This window comes from Falco rusticolus, chromosome 3 (assembly GCF_015220075.1).
Source record: "Falco rusticolus isolate bFalRus1 chromosome 3, bFalRus1.pri, whole genome shotgun sequence".
Classification (NCBI taxonomy): domain Eukaryota; kingdom Metazoa; phylum Chordata; class Aves; order Falconiformes; family Falconidae; genus Falco; species Falco rusticolus.
The window spans coordinates 62619128-62629788 of NC_051189.1; the positions used below are offsets into that span (position 1 = coordinate 62619128).

General features: G+C 38.2%; 1 long non-coding RNA gene across 1 annotated transcript in view; it reads left to right on the plus strand.

The window, feature by feature from the left end:
• LOC119145227 overlaps positions 1–4156 on the plus strand; it is an 84729-nt gene extending 80573 nt beyond the window's left edge. Inside the window, exon 7 of the long non-coding RNA XR_005103351.1 lies at positions 3516–4156. This is a non-coding gene — a long non-coding RNA (uncharacterized LOC119145227). The remainder of the gene's footprint in view (positions 1–3515) is intronic.
• The last annotated feature ends 6505 nt before the right edge of the window (positions 4157–10661 follow it).

Sequence of the window (10661 nt, forward strand, 5' to 3'; positions counted from 1 at the left end):
TTCAGTCAAAATGCTTAATAAGGGATATCCTCTGAAAGCAGAAGGAAATGTGGCATCCTTATCAAACAGCTTTCTGGGGATCTTTTGAAAGCAGCAAGTTTAATTGCAAGAGGTCATTCATTCTTTACACCCCCATCTCCCAGCGTGATACGAAGAGGGGAGGTACAACTCCAGATGCATCGAAAGAGGGATCACAGTGTATGTAGATATACTTACGCTCAGTGTGATTGAGCTAATTTGGATAACCATTGAGTTCAGACATCTGTGTCAGCCACTTGAGTCCATGCTGGCATCTCCAGTGGCTAAGGAGGTTGGCAGGCTGTGTTGGAAGTGGTTTGCAGCTATAATATGAGCCAGTTCAATTAAAGCCTGTAAAATCACACATCCTGTTGTGGTGCACAGCTAGCCAGGGACACAGGCAGCTGAGACCTGAAAGGGGTTGGGTGGCAAGAACTGGATCTGTATGTGCATACATTGTGCCCAGAGACTGGACCAAAGTCTTGTCAAGAAAAACAAATATTTGATAAAACATAAAAGACAGCTTTTCTGAGTACAGAAAAAATATTTTGAGTGTGAATAGTCTATGTTGCAATTGCTCATTTCTGCTCTTTCTGCCCTGGTTTTCAGTCAATAAAATCCTTAATGAGGAAGTCTTTAACAATACCGAGTCTTTTTAATGAGAATCTCATTTGCTCGTGTATCAGAAAGCTGCCTTAATAGTGTGACTGAGATTACTTTATCTAATTTACCCTTTATAGACATTCCTTTCATTCACGGTAGGACTGAAAAAATTCTGAATGTAATTTGACTCCATTGTTCATAACACTCAGTCCTTTCATGGAGGCATGGATATACCCAGGAATATCAAGTGATTCATTGGAAATGTAAACTCAGACTTAATTAGGTAGAGATGCATTATAGAACTGTGTCTACTTTAGAACCTGCAAAGATCTTTTTAGTCTGTCCTTTCCTGCCAAGTTTGAGTATAGTATCTCTGATAATATCACTTAAAATAAACCTTGTAAAGAGTAATATTTTTATGGTTAATACTGTTACAAACCTGAGTGCAAAGGCTCAATGATAAGTTAAAATGTCTTTGAAAGGAGAGAAAAAATTACTATTCATTAACTGTTTCTAATTTTATAGGAAGATTTTGCTTCAGTGAATGTATTTATCTAATACAAACTTCATGCAATCATAGCTAGAGGACAGAACACTTCTACATGCTATATGGAATCTCTACAAATGAGCACTCCTGAAATTTGAGTCACGTTTTGCTGTTTTTGTCATTTACCACTAATTCATGGAAGCAGTATATGACATCAGCTTACAAGCTATACTGTTAAGGATGGGAGGTAGGAGAGTTTCCACTGACACTTGTTTAAAACACTTACTATCTGATGGATAAGCACATTGTAAAATATGATTCTGTGTCTTTAGAGTGCCTAAGGGAAATATTATTTAAACAGCTGATAACCACCAAAATGGAAAGTCTAGTAGTCAGTCAGACAAATACACATTCCTCTTCCCACTGCCTTCATCCTGCTGTATCTTTCAGGAAGATGATAACTATTCTGTAACTGGACTTTACTATTTTGGATAGTGAGAATATGAGTCAAAAGAGGTTGTAGAGAAAAAATTAGGACCTTGCAGGAGTTAAAGCAGTGGTAATTGCAGGGCTTAAAATAGTGGTAATTTTTAGCTGCACAAAATAATTTCATCTTTCTCTACAGAATATTATACCTTGTATAAGAATAAATTAATAGGGTTTTTTTTGCTATAAGAGCCTGAGTACACCCTCTTCCTCAGTGGCTCTGGGCCTAATTGAGCGTAACGGTTACACATGACAACCAGCAGGAAATCTCTCAGCTACTTCAGGAGCTTAGTGCCCTATGGGGAGGACAATGGGTCATGTTGCTGTTGAGAAGCCAACAGAAACAACGGCCTCCTCCTTCAAGCACAGTCTAAAATGTTAACGTGAGGTGTTTTGCCGCTTGCTTTCTTGTCTGATTGAAAGAAATCTGAGGGGAGTTCAGTTACAAAGTCTAGTTCACGGCTAGAAAAGTCAGAGCTTTCTGACTGAGACAGCTTTTAGGAACAAAGTGCATTCCTCAAAATACCTTTTCCCATCCATTTTTAGTACAAAACTTCCCTCCTGTCTGATTGAGCTCTCAGGCTTCTGAAATAAATCATCACCAATGCTAAAGAACTTAAGTGTGTGTACACAGTAAGCCTGTCTCTATCTTAAAAGCTGCTTGTAGTGCCAGCCCCTGTGATGAACCACCTTGGCTTCACCATCCATCAGCCCTCATCACAGCTCCAGTCCACTGGACTACTAAAGCTATCAGCTTTGCAAGAGGTAATTGCTAGAAACTATGATCCGCTGGATGTTACATTTGAAAGTTGATCCCAAATGATAAGTTGCACTGTTATTTTGAGGTTAATGCCTTTAAACCAAAATGCACTTCATTCAGGCTATCCCTCAGGAACATTTTCAAAACTAGATTTTGCTCAAAAATTTTAGCTTCATCGGGTGAAGTCTAGCAGAAAAGGAAGGAAATATTTGTGTTTGGAGAGAAAGAGAAAAGCTGATATTTAGATATTATTGAAGGATTCTGCTAAGATCTCAACAAAACTCAGTAAAGGATCAAGAACAATCAATAGAAGTTTTTTTGAGGACTCAGATTGGTTTTTTAACCTTTATAAAAGTAAATATTGTGATCACTTTGAAAAAGACCAGTTTTATAGGATGACCAAAATGATTGCAGATATTACTGTGTTTTGTTTTATATTACAGTATTATGCTAGTGTTTCTGTAATATCATGGTAAAATTTCTTCCACCAGTTTCAAAATGTCATTAAATTTGTTTCATAAAGCATTTGGAAGTGCAGAAAAATCAATGCAATGACACTCATGGGGCTTTGAAACACACATTTGTGGTATTGGTCATACAAGCTGCTTCAGTATGACTTAGTGAAAACATAGTATTATTTGTTCAATCCACATTAGCAGAAGGCCTGCTGCTGACAGACCAGAATCAAACATCCTGGGCTCCCTTCGTGTCTCAGCCTTGATCTCATTATGTCAAAGAGCTAAAAAGCAATGTACGACCAAGTCCAGCCCCAAAGCTGCTTTACTTCTAAAGATGAAAATTTCTGCAGGCATGCTATGTCTCCCAAGGGACCTGAAGACACCACTTCCCCCCCCATTTTTCTATTCTGATGTTAATTTAGTTGTATTCAGTTTTCCTAGCAAGTATCTCTGTCAGAGAATAGTCCCAGAGGGAACAGCAAAAACAAATGAGATTGACAGGATTAGAAACAACAAGTTCTGTTACTTTGTCTTCTGCAGAACAACATTTTCATGACAGCCTTCATCGTAATATAGTGATAAAAGATATTTTCACCATATCCTTTCTCTTTTTTGGTAAAGACTCTTTCCTGAAAGATTATGGGTTACTTCCACAGAATATTTCTGAATTAAACAAAAAGTTAAATTTGTTTTACTCTTGCAGGAAAACCTTGGAAAAGTCACCACCTTGTTAACTCCAAAACCGAGAGACGAATTTAGAAGCTTTGACAGAAAATCCAAAGCTGTAAATGGAAAGCAGAAAGGGTGCCTTTTTCCAAAGATGGAAGAGTCTGAAGTTGAAATGTCATGGCTTGACATTTGGAAAAAAAAATAATATTTTTTTCATGTAGAGTCCATCAAGTGAAAAAAAGGAGACAGTTTTCTGAAGAGAATTAACCATTCTGACAAAAACATTTTCCAGAATTTTTTTTTTTTTGGTCTGGTTCCAGTCAAAACTGGCGTGAAAGTTTTCCTGCATTATACAATCATAGTGCAAATAGCAGGAGGCAAAGTACACGGAATCTCTTAGTAATGGAGAATCAAATCACATTTCTCTTTTCAGACATATTTGCACATGGTAAAATGAAAAAATATTCAGGTCACAAAGTAGTTATTTGGGAGATAGTCTGTTCACCAGAAATTAGTTGCAATAGTATCAATTAAAGTATGTTTACCAGCTTTTCTGCATTTTTCTGCCATTAATGAAGTTGTTGATTTAGAAATAGACAGTTGCTTCTTAAAAAAAAAAGTAAATGTATGACATCATACAGGTTTCTCTTGTTTTAACTGATGTTGTATGGAAAGGTTAATTTCATCTTTATGTAATTAATAAATAAATCATAAAAATGTGTTTAAAGATTTTCTTACATCTGCCAATGTAGTTAGTTCATATTTGTGATGACTGTAACCATCTCTGTCACATTGCTATAAGCAAAGGTCTTGTTGCCTCCATCAGCTGAAGTATATACACACAGAAATTACCAGATGATACTGGTAGTTGACCTGTGGGGTCATTATTTCTCTTCTAGTGTCCCAATGTATATCTTGGTCATGTTGTCTATCCAAGCTACCTGAGGACTAGTTCCTGGCTAACCCAGCTTGTGCTGCTTTGCTTTCCCAGTTTTGCACATGAATGCTGGATGCCTAAAACAACCTGTATCCATCAAGACACCAAATATGCGGGACAGTGTTTCAGTGCTTGTTGACAGGGATGAAGACAGTTTGGAAGCTACCTCATCTTCACAGTCACTGAAATAAAAAGCAAGAGAAACGGAGTGTATTTAGAAATATGTACCCTTTCTCTCCAAACCCCCTTCAGGAAAGAATAAAATTTCTTCACATTCTCATATTTAAAGGAAAAGTACTGATTGCAATTTGGAGAAATTTTCAGTTGAAGCATTTTCTTAATTTGAACTTTTTTTGTTCAAATTCTATTTAAACTATTGATTTTGAACTATTTATTCTATATAAAAGTCTATTTAGGTCTTACATGCATTTTTTTTTCTTTAATTGTAGTAAACAATGTAAATGCTTTTTTAAATAAGAAAAGGAAAAAAAAATATCAGAAGTCAGGCACACCCATCTTCCATGAAAGATTAGATAATTTTCTGGTGGCTGGAGTATTCATTCAGCATTTTGGAGGGGTGAACGTTGGTCATTGGTTCAACTCTTTTTGTGTTATTCCATGTTAATATAAAATTGAAAAGGTCCTGCAAGATGACCAAGGATGACTGCAATAACCATTTGGGTATTTGTTGTTTTGATGAGGGAAGACCTCTTTCCAGGTTACACCGAACTTCCCTGTCTTTCCTGCACAGCTTTCCTACGGTTAAACTTTTGTCCTGATAGAAACCAAACTTTTTAGAAATCATTCTAGGTTTTGTGGGGTAAGAACTCTTTTTCTACTTATCTGTAGTTACTGTATTCTCAATAACAGTATGTTATCGTGTGTATCTTGTTCATAGTGGGTTATAACAGTACCAACTTTGTTGACAGAATAGCCCCCTTTTATTAAAGTTTAATTGGCCTGATGACCCTCTGCTTCACAAATTGTATTTCATACCTATATGATGAGGGTTAGGATGCTGACAATGGTTTCTGTGAGAGGGGAAACTGGATTTAATCGTGTACCTTACACAAAATGTGGCATTTGCAGGATGGCTGGAGAACTCTGAGGTCAAGAATGGTCGGTGGCATGTCAAAAGTATGTTTTTCAAAAGAATATCATGCTTTGTCTCTCCAAAATACTGGGCACCAGCTATTAGCACACATTCCTGTAGAAAACTATGTAATTTCACAGAAACAAATAAAATCCTACATGGCTTACATGATTCTACAGCACACATGAATACTTGATTCATGAATCAGCATTGTGCTTTTTGGCACTTTCCCCCTTGATTTTGGAATTGTTGCACTGCAACTATTTATGTATGGAAAAAATAAAGCTGACATTATTTTGTAAAGGACCACGTGTCTTTCTCCTGCATACCCCCTTTCAAGTGCAGCCTGAGTTGCCACATGCCCAAGGGGGTAAGTCAGTGAAACCCCTCTGGAGAGCTACTGCAGAGATGCAAATGCATAAGAGCTCGGCAACACATTTATTGAACTCAGTTTTGAACACAAAAGGGTTCAACTTCATCACAAATGCAGGGGCTGATGGACACTGTTATCAAATTCTTGTCACTCACATTACAAATGACATCACAGGAGTGCTGCAGTGTTGGGACTTTAGCTTCCCTATGCATTTCTTTTCATGCTTATCTCAGGCTGCCACATGCCTGTCACCTTGACTTTGAGATAGTTAAGGGAATACCCACTGATGACTACGCACAGGCACAATAATCTACCTTTTCTGGTGTATTTCCTGATATGTTGTTGTGCTAAACTTAATACTAGCATTTGCATTCACTGCATTTAGTCCAAGAGTAAGACAAGGATTAGAAGATTTTACCAAGGGTTATCAAGTTCTGGTGCAGATGGAGACGCCGTTGTCCTCAAGGTAAGAGCCAATGTTTTTGCTGTTGTTGAGCAGTGATTGTACAGTACAAACATTTCTTTTTCCCACTCTGCCCCTCCAAAATGAGTTAGCTGGGGCTGCACACGAAGGTGGGAGGCAACAGAGCTAGGGCAGCTGACCCCAACTGATCAAAGGGATGTCCCAATCTATATGTTGTTGTGCTCAGCAATAAAAGCTGGGGGAGGAGGAGGAAGGAGGAGGCAGGGGGATGTTTGCAGCTATGACATTTGTTTTCCCAAGTAACTATTATATTTGATTGAAGCCCTACTTTCCTGTAAATGCCTGCCAATGGGAAGTAGTGAAAGAATTCCCTACATTACATTGCTTATATGCACAGCTTTCCCTTCACTTATTAAACCGTCTTATTTTGACTCATGAGTTTTCTCACTTTTGCCCTCTGATTATCTCCCCCATCCCTCTGCACAGGAATGAGGGCTGCTGGTGGGGGGGTTGTTGTTACAGTACTGTTATTTGCTACAGTATTGTTATTATGAAGTATATAAAGTTGTTAGTGTCTGTTATTGTATCCCAAACTTACAAGTTGTTGAGGCTGCCTTAAGCCTTTACAAAAAATTCAATAGGTCTTTGAAAACTGTGATCTGTCCTCCACGTTATACTGCTCATTTTTTTTTAAAACTAGAAAAACACATAAAACTGAAAACAAACACATGGAATTGTTCTTCTATCCATTCCAAAATGATAATGGAATTGAGGGTATTGTTTATATCCAGCCACTCAAGTGAAGATTTTATTCTAGTAATATTGGTCTTTGCTCTTGTGGTTGTAATATGCTCTGCATGAACACAAGTAGCTCTGAGGCCAGTTCAAGAATTCTGAATGGTGTTGTTTTGGCACCTCTGCTGTCCTTGACAGATAAATCATACAGCTGTGATAATAACCATCATTTGAACACAGCAACCAAGTCTGGCTGGACTCTTTTGTGTATTCAGTAGAGTTTCCCAGACTGCACATAATTGAAAGAGTCTGTACAGTTGCAGTAGATTGGTTGATATGAACATACAGAAAATGTTGTGTTTCATATGCTTTCCATATGGGATATAAAATTTGAATATATAGTTTGGGGTCATATGGTCTCTGGACCTGGCTAGTGACTCTGCTGGTTGATGGCTTAAGATGTCACAGACAACTGTCACTCAAGAATTTTTGTTGGGCCTTGATTCACTAAAGTTCTTACATACTTTCATGTTGAGCTGCACCACTTACAATGAGATAAAGCCACATCAAAGCAGATGATACATTAATTATTTGCATTCTTCTAAGTTTCAAAGGACATATCTAAAGCTCAAGCTCTTTGTATGCTAGCCATTTATTGAAAATATAATGTGACTGTTCTAGTTGTAAAATAATTTTTTTTGGACCACTAGTTAGCAATTTTTGTGAGGTCTTTCATGTACACAATGTGAATTTCCAACTTTAAAAATTGTAATTGAAAGAAAATATTGTTCATTCCCCTAGCTTTGAAACTTTCTGACAGAAAACTCTTCACATCTTCCCCCCCTCCAGTTATTTTTTTTTTTAAATCCATCTGAAACTTTTAGTGTTAGGTATTACTCACAAATAGCTGCCACACAAAAAAATCTTCGCTTTTAGCAGTATATAAACCTATTTAATTCCCTTATTCATATCTTTTATATTTGTTTTAATATAAAAAATGAGCAACTAACAAAAGCAAAATAGCAAAAATAATAACAAAAAATGAAGAAATGTAGTTCCTTTCATGAGACCTTTGATAAACTATTAATTTGGTTGACTGTTAAATGACATCCAGAACTGACCTCAATCCAAATACCTTGTTCTGGAATTAGTGAGAAGTAGAGGAGAGTTCAATAGTCCTGAACTAATAAGTCTTGTCTCTCAGTAAGTCCTGATTGGTCTCTGTCATGTTACAGAAAATGGTCAGAGAAATTACCAGCGATTGCAGTCTGAGGAGAAACATGTCAGGGAATTTGAGACCAACTCTACCTAACACATTTCACTTTGCACCCTGCTGTGATCCAGCACCTTTGAGGATGAAGTATATTTTATCTGCGTCATGGCTGGAAACGGTGTAAACCATTACTGTATTCACGTGACTCTGTTTAGCCTTCTGAATACACAGATTTGTTCCTCTTGTCCCATGGCTCATACCCAGAGTATTAATACAATTCTGACTGCAAAAAGGAGGAGTTATTGTAGACTTCTTGGTATCCATAGACACTGTGTTTAACCAGAAAAACCCTCCACATGCAGAAGAAGGTTTAAACTAACCCGTTCTCCTGTGTCAACAAATAAACATGTAGGTCACTCATCTCCATAGCAACGTTCTTCAGAGAAAACATATTATTTAGATGATATTTCAGAATAAGATCTGAAGTACAAGCTTATGAAAGCTATAATTCTCAGATATTTATACATCAAAGTATAAATATGACTGATTTTGGAACGTTTTACAGTTGTGGATGAAAACTCTTGAAACAAAATCGGACATGACTAACCTTTTTCATATATGTATCATACATTGTGGATGGTGCAACCTTTGTACTAATGAATTCTGTAGCCTACTTTCCATTCCTCCTTTCTCTCCTCCAAAACCCACAGTGTTATTCACAACAGCATCTTCAGACTTGACCAAACCAGCAATGAATAGGATATATGTTGTCTGTCCCCACACCTTTTATCCAAAAGGATCTGGCTAGGATGGAATATCAGACGGGAAGCTCAGCCTTGGAGACCTCATTAATGCAAAGAAAAATCTTCCCTGCGTGGGCTCCATGAGTGGACAGTTCCCTAGCAGGATATGATCTGCTACATAAGTATTTCTACATAATAAATCTGAAGGTCTTTGTTTTCTTCATAACACGGAGAAAACCCCACCACACTGCCACACCCAAACTTTTAAAACTTCAAACTTTTCTGTGAAAAAACATTCATCCTTCTCTGCCCAGCATTCTACTGACTAAGAGCTTCTGGAATCACTGGAAGGGCTGTCTGACTTGAGTGTTGGACAAGGTTGTCTGAGTAGGACCAAGACTTCTGAATATAGAACTCATAATAAATCCAAAAATTCTTGCAATCCCTAAAAATGTCAGGAGGCATTGACAAGTAGGAACATAGAAAACACTGTGTGTCATTTTATTCCTAAAACTTTGATGAAAAAGAAAAAGCTTCAACTCTCTTCATATCGCAGTTAAAATTGAACAGATATTTCTACATTGCACCCTGGTGCATGAAGGGCAAAGGAACCCAGGAGAGTTCATTGATCTTCAAAGATAAATTCCTCAAAGAGCAAGAACAGTCCATTCTGATGCGGAGAGTCAGGCAGGTACAACAAAAACCAAAAGATGGAACCAGGGAGGAATTTAGTGACAGTGCTTGGATGTGCAGGGATGGAATTAGGAAAGACAAAGCTCAGCTGGAATTGAAGCTAGGAGGGATTTGAAGGGGAAAAAAGAAAAGTTTCTGTAAGTGCATTGACAGAAAAAGGAAGACCAAGGAAAAATGACCTCACTGCTCGGTGGAGTGCTAAATGGCATAGGCCATAGAGAAGGCTGGGGTACTTAATGGTTTCTTTGCCTCAGTTTTTCTTGGTCTGATCTGCCCTCAGGCATCTAAGTTCCCTAAGCTTTGGACTGTCCAAGGGAGGGAACCATGAGCCATGTTAGAGGAACACTGAGGGACTACCTGAGGAAGTCAGACATGCACATGTCCAAGGATCAGTGCCTCCAAGGTGGCTGAGGGAGCTGGATGATGTCATTGTAGATTTGCTGTCAGTCGTCTTTGAGAAGTCAAGGCGAGTTGGAAAACTTTCTGATGACTGTAAATAGGCAAATATTAAGCCAAGAAGAGAAAGAAGGAGGGCCTAGAGAACTGGAGGCTCAATCTCACCTCAGTCCCTGTGAAGGTTACCAAGCACATACTTGTAGACACCATGTCCAAGCACAAGAAGGAGAAAAAGATGACTGGGAAGGGCCAGCCTGGATTTTCTAGGGACAATATGTACCTGGCCATTATGCTAGCTTTCTACAGATGACTGGCTCTACAGATGACTGGAGAGCAGTGGCTGTTTACCTTGACTTTAGCAAGATGTTCATCAGTCTCCTATAGTATCCTTATGGTTCAACTGGTGACATGTGGAATTGATAGGTGTGCTGTAAGGAAAGTGGAAATCCAGCTGGACTGTTGAGCTCAAAGGTTTGGGATCAGCAGTACAAAGTCTAGCTGGTAGATAGTTACTAGTAGCTTTCCTCAGGGGCCAGTACTGGGGCTGCTGCTGTTCAACTAGATTACTGACCT